This window comes from Paramisgurnus dabryanus, chromosome 12, assembly GCF_030506205.2.
Source record: "Paramisgurnus dabryanus chromosome 12, PD_genome_1.1, whole genome shotgun sequence".
In the NCBI taxonomy this organism is placed as follows: Eukaryota; Metazoa; Chordata; class Actinopteri; order Cypriniformes; family Cobitidae; genus Paramisgurnus; species Paramisgurnus dabryanus.
This window is the reverse complement of record NC_133348.1, coordinates 32,150,637-32,163,982: the sequence shown is the minus strand read 5'-3', so window position 1 is coordinate 32,163,982 and position 13,346 is coordinate 32,150,637. Positions and strand designations below refer to the sequence as shown.

The 13,346-nt window shown below is 39.1% G+C and overlaps 1 protein-coding gene across 1 annotated transcript in view; it reads right to left on the bottom strand.

Moving 5' to 3' along the window:
• LOC135750024 (exostosin-1) overlaps window positions 1-13,346 on the bottom strand; it is a 375,787-nt gene that overhangs the window by 355,069 nt on the left and 7,372 nt on the right. The gene's annotated exons all lie outside the window — the stretch shown is intronic.

Here is a 13,346-nt window from a genome sequence, read left to right as displayed (position 1 = left end):
CACTTCTATTATGCTTTCCTTCTGATAAAAGTGCCAAAAAAGTTCTTAAAATCTAATGAATAGGCTACTGGTCTCTGTAAAATGTATAACTGCAGATAACAGCAGCTTTGATTCAGTTTATCCACTGAGAAAGATAAGCGTAAAGTGATGATTTGTGATTGGTGATAGAGGGACTGTCACAATCAAATAAACCAAATGAGTAGTTTATATTAAACTAAAGCAACAGATAATGTGTATGTCAAGACCATATAATTATATTTCGCATATATTATTGTGTATAGATGTCAAATATCAATTGACTTTTTTCTCTTTTATTAAAACCTGTCACCGCAAACATCACGCAGGCTTGTACTGCTTGCAAACATGCACACGCGAGTGATGGTTGATTAAAATTGCTGTTTTCTGAGGGTATCTGCGTGCGTGGAATCCGGGCAAGTCTCTGCTTTTCATCCAGACCTTGACACTTTGTGTGTTCGACTGGTGCGGAGCTGACTGATCGGCGTATGACATCAGAGTAACGCGAGAGCAAAGGTAAAGGCGGACCCTTTTGTAACATTTCGACTTGCTCTCGCGGTACTCTGATGTCCTCGCTGCCGAACTTCCTGCGCAGCGCCACATAAAGTGAAATGCTCTTTGCAGCAAAGTACCAGCAACATGAGAAGTGGTGGCACGCAAAAGACAGTGAAGGTACGCTAAAATATAAAAGTGTCAGTACTGCGAACACTGGTTTAGCTACTTACATCGTGAAAATGGATGTGTGGCGTGAGAGAGCGTGAGAATGGGGTCAATTGCGTGGGTCTCACGGTGAATGCGTGGGAGTTAGCAGCTATGATTTATGGTGTCACTGCAGCATTAAACAATAACATTCATGTAAAAATAATGTATTTATGCAACTTTTCTGTAATGGTAGGTGCATCATAGCAACACGAAATAACCATTTTATGACCCTAACGAACACAAACACGTACTTGTTCGGCTTGCCGTCTGTCTACAACATAGCACTTCCGCCTTCCGTCATGGCGTCCATAATTCGCGCGAGTAGAGCGTGACGTCACGTGCAAGGGGTCTATAATTCATCAAAGGTAAAAACTCATGATGATCGATTACTTTTGGAACAAAACATAAGAATCCTGATATATTTTAATTATATGTACATTTCAAATTTACTTGACAGGGACAGGGTTAAAATGTTGTACAGCTACATTCTAACCAAAAGTTTTGGATTAGGGGATCTATAAAGACAAAAAAGAAAGAAAGAATGTTAAAACTAGTATTATTAATACACTACTATTATAACTATACAATACTATAGAAATTTCAGCATCTCAGAGGTTTTTCCTGAGAGCAAGAGAACTTAACAATGTTCTCATCATATTCTCTTGTGAAAGGACTCACACACATGGTAAGAAATACAATAAAGCTGCTATCTTACACATAATTCTTATTTCCCATGAACCCCTTACTGTGATGTTGTATAAAACTGCACAGGTGTGCTAGACTTCGGTCAGGTGTGCTGTGTGTGCTAGAACAGAATATTCAGGTGGGGTTACTTCTGTATCGAGGGTACTAGTTGGGTATCCTATGCCGGCCATTCCCAAACTGTGGTCCGCGGACCACTAGTGGTCCGTGAGGGTACTACAGGTGGTCCGTGAAAAGGCAAAATAAGAATATGTATATTTTAATATACAAACTCGTTCATATTTTGGGCGAATGTGTACTGCTGCCTAATAAACGTACTGTGAACTCATTAATTCTGTTGCCTGTGAACGACACGCTCTCTCAGTTTAACGTCGTTCAATAGGGTGCCAGATTTGTATATTCTTCCAGGCGAAAACCCGACTAAAACACACTGTAAACAGGCCTTAATGTGTAGCGGAAAAAACACCCAATCTGGCAACACCGCCACCACTCAGTGCTAGTAAGACTATTTAGATGTGCAGATTAATTCAGGACTTTGTGTAGACATATTTTATAATAAGTATTATGAGGTGGTCCGCGAAAATTCTTGATTACAAATAGTGGTCCACACACACAAAAAGTTTGAAAACCCCTGTCCTATGCCATGGGTCTTTAACCGGGGATCAGCTGTGGCACTGCAGCGGGTCCACCAAATATTGAAATATTGAATATCCTGTGTGCCATGCAATTTTAGCCAAATACAATTTCTAAGGATAAGGCAATCGCCCACTAAGGAAGCAGCAGTAGCGATAGAAAAAACTTTACCTCTGCAATATAAAAATAGGTAAATCTTATAGGCACTTTTATCTTTCTTTCAGAATGTAATTTTAGAATCAGTGCGATCTGTGTTCTCATCTATATTTCTGAACTTGAAAGGCTGTTTAAAGCTGTGCAGATCTGTTAATGCTGTAAAGTGCTAATTCAACACCACACCGCATCTGTGACAAAACTATTGCTCGTATTTAAAATCAATGAAACGCACGCCCTGGTACTGATGGTGCAAGATTAATAGTCAGATTTAAATCCGTATCAATAGCACTTGTCAAACATGTTGCCCTAAAGATGCTGCAGACTCATTGCATGTTGTTCTCCTGCAGAAAATAAACTTGCAAAACTCAAACTTGGATAATGATCCTCGACCACGAGAAAGACAAAGGACCTCAGAATTATAAAGTAGCAGTGTGTGTCTGTCACCCGCATCAACACACAGAGAAACAAAAAACGTGTTTGCAAAGCACTCCACTTAATAAAATGATCTGCTTTTAATCTGTTGTCTTCTGCACATACTCTATATCAGAAACAGATCTTTGTGCCATTCACCATGAAAAGTCATCTTTACATACTGAAAGCTCAGGTTCAGGTAAATGTGTCATTGTCCATCTCACAGTAAAATGAAAATGTATTACACTGCAAATACCTAAAAATAATAATTCAACTAAATCTCCTTTAACAATACAAAAAATGATGCAACAACAGTATGCATAATAGTGCTAATGTACTGCCTAAACAAAATATTGCTGTGTAACAATATGTTTATTTCCATTTACAAAACAGTTAGTTTCAGTCCTCGATTCTGATTGGTCAATATTTGAGCTTAATCCGCTTTAAGTTTTACCTAATACAATAAATCAGCCTCTCATACCTTGCCCCAAAAAATTAAAGATTGATAAGGTAGGGATACTTAAGCAATATCACTAGAGTAGGAGTGTGATTTTACTCTTTATATAGACCTTGATATAGACTCTTCATATAGAGCTATATCACACGACTCCGAGAGCGATATTGCTTTTATACAACAGTTCAACGGCACACTTTTGAAAAAAAAGAAAACTAGAAAACAACAACGGAGTTATTTTAAAAGCCTCTTTGTTTGAGAACTACTTCTTCCGCCACGGATTTAAGGGCGGCCAGAATGACAGGTAACACTTTCGGCTGCTTTGAATCTCATAATAACTCAATGGACGGAGTAGCCGTTTCTTTATATTACTGTTTCTTGGTCACAAAGTGTAGTTTTAAGATTAGTTCAGTCGAGAATGTATATGTATTATATTTAAATCTGCAGTCGATTAGTACAGATAGCGCCTGTTTGAACGTTTGCTTAGTGAGATTCGGTACGAATGAGAACCAGAGCATGAGTGGACGTCAGTGTTCACTCGCCCCGCTCACCACCGCCCTCTCTGGGCTACATCTCTGACGGGGATTCCCTGGCTCTCATGTTGGCCCTGTCTGTGTTTGATGGTCACGAATGAGATCAAATCAGCAGTATTTGATGTCATGATCAAACTATTACTTGTTTTCTTATTCATATTTAGTGTCTTTTGTGTTGTTATTGTTTTGGTGCGAGATAAAAGTTTATAAAACTATACTTATATAACGTTAGCAATGCTATCCCATTTAATCTTTACGCGACACGAGCACTCGATTATTATTAAACTTTGTTCTGGTCAGTACTATATAAAACTGTTTTTTTATAAGGGTCAGAGAGATGTTTTTTGCATGCTGCTTATAAATATATCAGTGGCGATATCTCATAACATGTTTTAATAGTCACGTCATGATAAAATAAATTATCAATGTCCACATTTAACAGCTGTGGTGCTTATCTGCAGTTCCACTGTGTTTTCGCATTCTGAGGAGGGTGCTCCCTCCAGAAAAAATGATTGTTTAAATTTCTTTTTCCAAGTGTTAATCGTCCACACGATGTGACAAGACATTACTCCCCTTAAGTTTAACGTAACATCCAAGAGTGCTGATCTTTGACGGGATAAGTACTTCCGATTGGGATTACAGACTGATTCACGAGGTAATGTGAACTAATGATACACACGGAGAGTGTTTAAAAACAGCACATCTCTGTGTATCCGTGTGTGCGTGCAGTTTTTCCAGTCAGAGATGAGCTTGTTTAAACCAATCCATCATCAAAAAAGGAATACATCCAACTCCAGTGAGTTTATATATGTCTTTTAAAGCTAAACGATACATTTGTGGAAAAACGATTTGTATTTTGAGTGTTTAGTGATTGATATGTCAAGTTTAAATGTAAACACAGTAGATCAAATGCGGCGGCATGCCAGTTCCATGTCGGTACATTTATTGGTCTTTTTGAGTCTGCGAAACATGTGAGAGCCAACAATCAGGATAATGGGTTCATTTTTCTGTGAAATATTTCTTTAAAGTGCCATTCACACTATGGCGATAACGATAATTACAGTTTTAAAAATCGTTCTACATTAAATATGAAAACACAGGCGCGTCACTGTACAAAACTCAGGTTTGAATCGTCAGTACGAAATTCATTAAAGGATTAGTCAATTTTCTTAAAAGAAAAATCCAGATAATACACTCACCACCATGTCATCCAAAATGTTGATGTCTTTCTTTGTTCAGTCGAGAAGAAATTATGTTTTTTAGAGCCCAACATTTAATACTTAACTCAACACTTAACAGTTTTTTCAACAGAGTTTCAAAGGACTATAAACAATCCCAAACGAGGCATAAGGGTCTTATCTAGCAAAACGATTGTCATTTTTACAAGAAAAATAACAAATATCCACTTTTAAAGCACAACTTCTCGTTTATATCCGGTCGTCATGCGCAAGCGTGACCCGACGCAATACGTCATGACGTCAAGAGGTCACAGAGGACGAACGCGAAACTCCGCCCCAGTGTTTACAAGTGTGTTGAAAGAGGACCGTTCCTACGTTGTTGTATGTCAACTGATACTAATTAATGTCTTTGTGTCAGTTTATTGTTTACAATGATCCGCAAATGTGCGTTTTATATATGTAACACGTGACCTCCCTACGTCACTACGCATTTACGTTAGGTCGCGCTCGACCGGATCTAGACGAAAAGTTGTGGTTTAAAAGTACATATTTGTTATTTTTCTTGTCAAAAATGACAATCGTTTTGCTAGATAAGACCCTTATGCCTCGTTTGGGATCGTTTAGAGTCCTTTGAAACTCCGTTGAAAAAAACTGTTAAGTGTTGAGTTAAGTATTAAATGTTGGGCTCTAATAAAGTCCATTAAAATGAGAAAAATCCTGCAATGTTTTCCTCAAAAAACATAATTTCTTCTCGACTGAACAAAGAAAGACATCAACATTTTGGATGACATGGTGGTGAGTAAATTATCTGGATTTTTCTTTTAAGAAAATGGACTAATCCTTTAAATATGAAACCATCGGCTACTAACAGGATGTCAGTCAGAAGAATCAAAGTAGTTGCAAAGTTGGAATTGCTCCACTTTTTAAACAAAGCCTTTGTGTACATCCAACCTTTGTAACTCTCTCGTGTTTAGAAAGTGGTCCTTTCGAAAAATGTGCAGCGCACAATCGATCATTTGAGCTGTACTATTTTGTTGAGTGTTGTTAATAAAACCTAACCCCTGGTTTCTTAATGTTTACTCTATTGGAAAGCCAAAAAAAGTAGTTTGCCTTTCACAATGAAACAAACTAGTTATGCAACAAATAACTATACATATTTAGCAGGATTGCTTCTTTTTATTATTGTATTGATCAAAATTAAATACACCATAGTCCACTGATGCTTAGTGTTCATTCCAGTTCAATTTCAGTTTGACAGTTTGTCACATATTCATGTGAATAAAATAGTTTTAAAGAATTTTCAGTGTCTTTATGTAGAAATGAGTGTTCTTCGTGAGTCTCTGGCTCTCAGGATCGGACAGACTCTCATTAGAGAGTACGGAGGACAGATTCTCCTGTTAGCAGACAGACTGCAGTAAAACAAGCTCTCTCGCAGCTGGTGGGCTCTTCACTGACATTTCACAACACTCTACACTCATCTTTCTTTCTGTCCTCCAATCACTTTCCTACGCTTTCTTAATAATTCCTCTTTCCTCAAGTCTCCCATAGTGCAGACTCTAGGTGGACAAAGATCTCACGTTAGAAACACAATCCATCCTTCAGCGAACAGTTCGCTAAGTAACTATACTGTTTTATATTGTCATCCAGCTTCTCACTTCCTGAACCAAAAATACTGGAGCTTGGACAGGAGCCCTATGCTTTACTATGCAGACCGCAAAGGACAACAGTGACCTGCTGTCGATACAGAGACACAGCCGGTAACCTCATTGCTTTCACCTCTGAACTCAATAAATTGACATTTATGCTTCTGGCAGACACTTTAATCCAAAGTGACATGCAGTGCATTCAAAGTAGAATATTTTCTGGGATTTCTGGGAATCGAGCCTACAGTCTTGTTAGTGCCATGCTCTAGCAACTACAATACAGAAACATGAACATTCAATAAAACATTTAATAAAACTACGCAAAGCTGACTATGTCTTGATTATTTTATTGACTTAAATACAATGCTTGACTGTGCATTCAGACCGCCACCGGCGAGAGCGTCAAAGTGGCCGGAAGTCATTCATTTTCAATAAGAGTCGGCGGTGAACTCCGGCGAGCAGCGGCGCGGCGCGTCATGTACAGCGTGAGCGTCGAGGAGAGTTGAAATCAGCTCAACTTTATGGTAATGAGATATGACGCGGTTCGGCGGCAACCAATCAGAAGGCGGAAATGTTCACCGGCAACCAATCGGAAGGCGGAAACCTCCGCCTGAGAGGAGTTCAGAGAATGCATTCGAGCGTCAGGGCGTCCACTACAACTTTTCTTTAGCGTCGTTGTCAGGGAAGCCAGAGCTTTTATTGACGCTCTCGCCGGTGGCGGTCTGAATGCACAGTAACTCTTTCCCCACCAGCGTTTAAAAAAAAAGTTGCCAGCCAGCCCAGCATCTTTTATGATTTTCACAAAGTTTAATGCCAGGGTTTCCCACAGCACTTTCAAGTTCGGGCGACCCGCCTAAGCTGGAAAACCCTACCGCCTTAACTAGGTCGTCCAAAAAAAAACCTGCATGCGTGCACGCGCACCACATGGCCGAAATAAGATAAAGACGTGGTCCGTCATGTCTGGAGGATAGCCAGTAGGGTTGCCGCGGTGAAAGAATTTTCCCACCGGTTAATCGGCGCGTCACAAACCCGGTGATCCCGGTATCACCAGGTGGGAGGGGCTTATAAATGCGCATGCAGACGTGCACATTTTACTTTCACTTTTGAATTACGCAACTGTTTAAATGCAGTTCTTGCATACGTTGCGTTAAATCGCGTATGAATTTGCGTGCAATGCGAGTGCAGCAGCTGGTTTAATTAAGTGCTTGAGTCAATGTGCGCAGGTAATTTTCACAGAACCCGCCAGTCCCAAGCAGAGCAACCAGCTACTCCTCCATAAAGCACTGCTTGAATGATGGGTTTATTATTTTTCTTGATGAAAAACACAACAACAAAACGATCTTGCTTATATTAAACATCATATATGTATATTAAAACAAAAACGAGTAAGCACGCGGCTTCTGCCATTGTCCTTTCAGTCAGCTCGTCTCGCAAACTCTGACAGAAATAAATGAAATCTGACACCTGCTGCTCTGTGACGTGACGCGCGTTCAGCTCCGCTGGATTCAGGCAACAGACACATTCAGTTGTAAGTGTTTGCTCTCTCTAACGAAACTAAATGATTTAATTACATGAAAATATCAAAACGACGGTGAAACACGGTGTCGCGGTGGGCAAGTGATCTAACCGGTGAGAGGCTGAAGCACCGGTTATCACCGTATCACCGACTATCGCAGCAAGCCTAATAGCCAGTTGATAAAATGCGTGTCCGTGAGAACTGTAAGTGGACTTATGTTTTAGGTTTATTTAAGCCTGTTATTGTATTAGTCTATACTGTAGTTCTTGCAAATTTAAAGGTTAAAAGTTAGCTGGTGATTTTGTTGTTTGAGCAACCTGCTAGCTAGGTTTTAGGTGCCTGTTGATTAAATATAACGTTGTGCATTTTTTACATGCTACAGTAGTTACACTCCTTTAAGATAATGTAATTAATAGTGGGAAATAATCAGTTTTTACAATTTTTGCGCTATCTATCATCATTCTACAACATCTGCTTTAGTTTGTGTTTATTAACCCTTTAGTTTCACTTCATCATGCAGCTATTCCCGTTGGAGGCAAAAAATATTCTAGTATGTGTTCATTTTCTGTCATAGTTTCTTCCAAATTAAGTTTTATTTAAGTGTTTTAAATAAAAATATTTACATTTTCATCATGACGCGTACGCCCCGCCCCTTTGATTGTCATGCCCCCGGCCAATCAAATACAATTTGTGTGTTTATATATATATAGAGTGTTTTGGCCTTAGAGTTTGATTCCGGGTTTTATAAGTTGTGTAAATTGTGTAATAGCGGAAATACAGATTGCCAAAAAAAACCTGTCATTGGCAGGGAAGTGTTTTCTCTTAATTGATGAGTTACGGTAGTTGCTTGTTGCAACGAAAAAGGCTCCTGACTTGTCTGCTTTACCTGGAAACTGACAGCACACATTATGTTTTCATTTTGGCCTTATAATTAGAGGGTGCTGTTGCAATATTAATACATACAAACAAGAATACATACAAACGGCCAAAGGCAGCCCTGCTGGATGCATTAGTGTTTTATAAGTTGGGTAAGAGTGCCACCTGGTGGATAATAGCATAAATATTGATTGTCGTAAAAACTTATCATTGGCAAGGAAGCGTTTTCTCTTAATTGACGAGTTAACTCAAGGGGGAAAGAGTTAACACATTTAGTAGACCACCACCCATTGTAAGATATTTCTCACTTCGCTGCATACCACAGTTTAAGTATCATGTAAGAAGACATGACCAGAAGAAAATTGGTACGTCATGGCGTGACCTTTCTCTACTTAAAAGCAATATTGCACATTACGCATATTCGCAGCAACGTCTGAAAAGTATTTGCATGATCAAAGTCTAGCGTGAACGCAACCATAGTCGTGTTTGGCATCAGTTTGGTGTGCATGTACATGCTACAGCGAGTGCATGGAAGCTGATATAAATAAAGAGAAGAAAATCACAAAAATGGCTATTATCATAGCAGCAACCAGTGCTAAATACAAATATATTCAACTATACATATTCCATATGCATACATATAAACCAACATCCTGGTCATGTGAATGACAACTAAGGTTTTTAGAATTATACATTTAAACATCCACCACAAATTTATGTTCAGCCGAATGCATACGTTTTATCGAGGCAGAGGCATGCAAATATTTTACAGACATCCTCATGTTAACAATTGCCATCCGAAAAGGGCTTATGCGAGCTTCGTATTCTGCCATATTTCGTATTTTTCTGTTTTCCTCAACTGTATGTAACTGAAAAGTAGGACTGATGTTATGTTGGTTTATATTGTAGTTTAATATAGTTAATTGTACACAGTGCTAAACGCAGTGGTTAATGTTACAGTTCTGCTCTGCTGAAGTGTGCTGTTATTTTCAGGCTTTTTTTGGATGGCTGACTGACGCAAACATAAATCTCAATTCCTCTTTGTTCCATGCTTGATGAAGTACATAAAACACCTTAAAAGTGTGAGCTAACACCTCAACGCATTATCAAATGAATTTCACTCCAATGTATCATATCAGCTATGTTTGTAGATCTATGTTTGCAGTGCATGCACGATCAACATTTAACACAGCCTTCAGAAATCAAAAACATCTGGAATTACACGGTGGAGACATTTCAGATGACAAAATGATCAAGATGTTGTTGGAAGTTGTTTTGATTATGATTTCCTTCACATCTGTTTATAGACGCTACATCCAAAGAAATACAAACCCTAAAGTGCATCTTTAGCATCTACTTTGTTAACATTTGAGCATTTGGCAGAGGCTTTATTCAAGTGATTCACAGTGCATTCAACTGGGACCCGTGACCTTTGCACTGTTAATGCTCTGTACCGTATACTTTCCATTCAGTCATGTAGGAATTATTAGGGGGATTATCACAATACTGCAACAAACAGGATCATCTACATCTACTTCTTTCTCTTAATAATGTCTTTATGTCTAACAATCCATGTTTTGGTTTTTGTAAGAGTATTTAATAGTGCACAGCAGTGATCCCCAAAATGTTGAGCAGCTGTGTTTATTGAAGGCTATGATTAATTTCAGTGGTATAAGTGGGATTTGTGATCACTTCCCTTTTGTGTGATTTAGCGACTTAAAAAACAACACATCGCATTAATCACACAACCTAATTAAAAAACAGCAGGCTTCTTTTTCGTCTCTCTCTCTCTCTCTCTCTCTCTCTCTCTCTCTCTCTCTCTCTCTCTCTCTCTCTCTCTCTCTCTCTCTCTCTCTATCAATCTACCTCTATCTCTCTGTATCTCTTTTTCTCTGGTGTGATGGATTTGTAGGAAGCATCCAGTCGTGAGCCTTTCTAATTTAGAGTCTATCGATACATCTTACCAGTGGGGTCTCTGCTTCTTTTTGTTTCTTCACTGTTACTCCGTACCAGTGGCATCCTGAAAATTGTTTAGACCCCTCTGGGAACCAACTGATCTGTCCCACCCACAAGTAGTGATGTATCACATGAGAAATTATACTGTGGGCGTGTCTCTCTATATAACTTTTCCATTAACCAATGTTATGCGACTTTTTCCTGCAAAAAGCATGGCGGATGTTGGTAGGTTTACGTATATCACTATCAATTAGACGCACATGTGTTATCTATGCATTAATGTCAATGAGAGCTTTTTTACTAGGTTACATTACACGATTTCGCATCTGTATGATTGCATTGCATTCAGTACACGTGCACCGAATCAGAAGTCCTGTATCAAAATGGTTTGGTACGAATGTGTGTACCGTTACACCCCTAGTGGTAGAGCATTGCGTTGGCATCACAAAAGGTGAAAAATTGCTAATAATAAAATGTCTACCTTGAAATGCACTGTAAGTAGGGATGCACCGATACCGATACTGGTATCGGGTATCGGCCTCGATACCACATTTTCTAAAGTACTCGTACTCGTTAAAAGTCCCCCGATACCTGGAATCGATACCACGGTCTGAGAAATGTCTATGTTTAAGCGGCGTGTAAGGGGTTAATGCCTCTTGTGTTGTCCAAAGAGGCAGAGTTTACAACAAACTGGAAAACTAGTCTCTTGTTTTTTTTGTTAAATTATATGACTAATGCTGTTACCTGTAAATTTAAATCATGTTTTGTATTAAAGCGGAAGTCCACCCTAAAACTACATTATGCTCCAACACTATATTTCATGCCATATATGTAGTTGATTGTGCTGCCATCAAATGTACTAACTCCATATAAAACATTCAAGCTTTTAACTGCTACAGTAACGGTGATTTGACGCGTCATCAAATCACCGGAAGAAAAATGCACGACTACATTAATTCTGAATGTTCTAAATGGAGGCGGGTCTTGAGGCGAGATGATTGACAGTAGATGATAACGTTTTTGATTGACAGCTGCACAGGAGCTAACGTTAGCTTGCTTTGCTCGTGTTTATAATAACAACAACATGATAATAACTTTCTACGTAGTATGTTTACCGTAGTTACACAAAACAAGCAACAACTAAGCCAAATGATGTTTTAGATATTTTAACAATTTTACATTACCTGAGTCCGCGGAAAAACTGGGCTGAAAACAGTACTCAAAATCTTCCTGACGAAAGTGCTGGCTGCATATTCAAAGTAGTGTAGTGGTGGGTCAGCTGAGGGTCGCGTTGATGTCGACAATAAAAACTCCCGGTGGCCTGAATTTGTTGTCCTTACATCCACATACTGCACAGGTTCTAGTCATCTTTTATCGAGGGCTTTGGTGATTTCCCCCTCAGAGACGGTTAAAGCGGAGTTACTCTTTGGATGGGTTCGTCTGCCGGCTAACTTCAAGTTGACTTGAGTTGATTTGAGAGCTAGTTGAGCGGTAAAAGAAGTTATTAGGCTTGTTCAACTTCATGTGGCGTTGCAAGAATCGACAGCGGGATGACGTCAAAGTACCGCGAGAGCGATTCGCGAAATCATACGGAGGAGTTTGCTTTTAAATCCCTTTCGCGGAACCTTGACGTCATCCAGCTGTCGGTTCCTGCGGCGCCGCATGAAGTCAAACAAACCTGACGACTGCATCGAACAGTGGTTAGTGGGTGGAGCTAATGAATCAGTTTCGCGCAGTGCATTCTGGTTAATTGTGTCCATTAAAGACCGTTACGAAAATTCCGCTTCAACACACTATCAATCTAATAATCGAAATCGTGCAAATTTATTTATTTTTCCTCATGTATAATGCAAAGTGGACATAAATTACCCGTGATAAACAGGCTAAAATGTCTAGATTGGACTTCCCCTTTAAGTACTCGGTATCGGTATCGGCAAGTACTGAAATGCAAGTACTCGTACTCATACTCGTATTCCAAAAAAGTGGTATCGGTGCATCCCTAACTGTAAGTCAAATGCATAAAATGTAAACCTAAATCTTTAACTCTTTCACCGCCATATTATCCACCAGGTGGCGCCCTTCCGCAACTTTTTAAAACCGGAAGTATTGCCCTATGGCAAGCTGCTGCATGTCCGTGTCTGTTTTAAAGATCGCTCTGAATGGGATCTCTATGAAAAGTCCGTCACAAATATGGAATTATTTTTGCTTTTTGCTCAAAATATGGTGTTTTTGCAAAAACCTACCCATATTCAAAAGCTGATTGCAAAAGAACCACTAAAGGTAGGATGAAACGGTTTTTTTTGTTTGAAAGCAGAGGGTCTGTTCTTTCATTTGGTATATTGTATGTTTATATATTTAAAGAAGAAAATTTTCTGGAAGGCATTAAACTTTGTTGAAAATCATGAAAAACGCTGGCGCTGGCTGGCAACTTTTTTTAAAACGCTGGCGGTGAAAGAGTTAAAGAATGATAATATGATTTTTTGGGGCACTTAACTTTTTGTGAAAATATGCTAATTTTTCATCTCCCCTAGAGTTAAACATTTGTTTTTTACCGTTTTGGAATCCATTCAG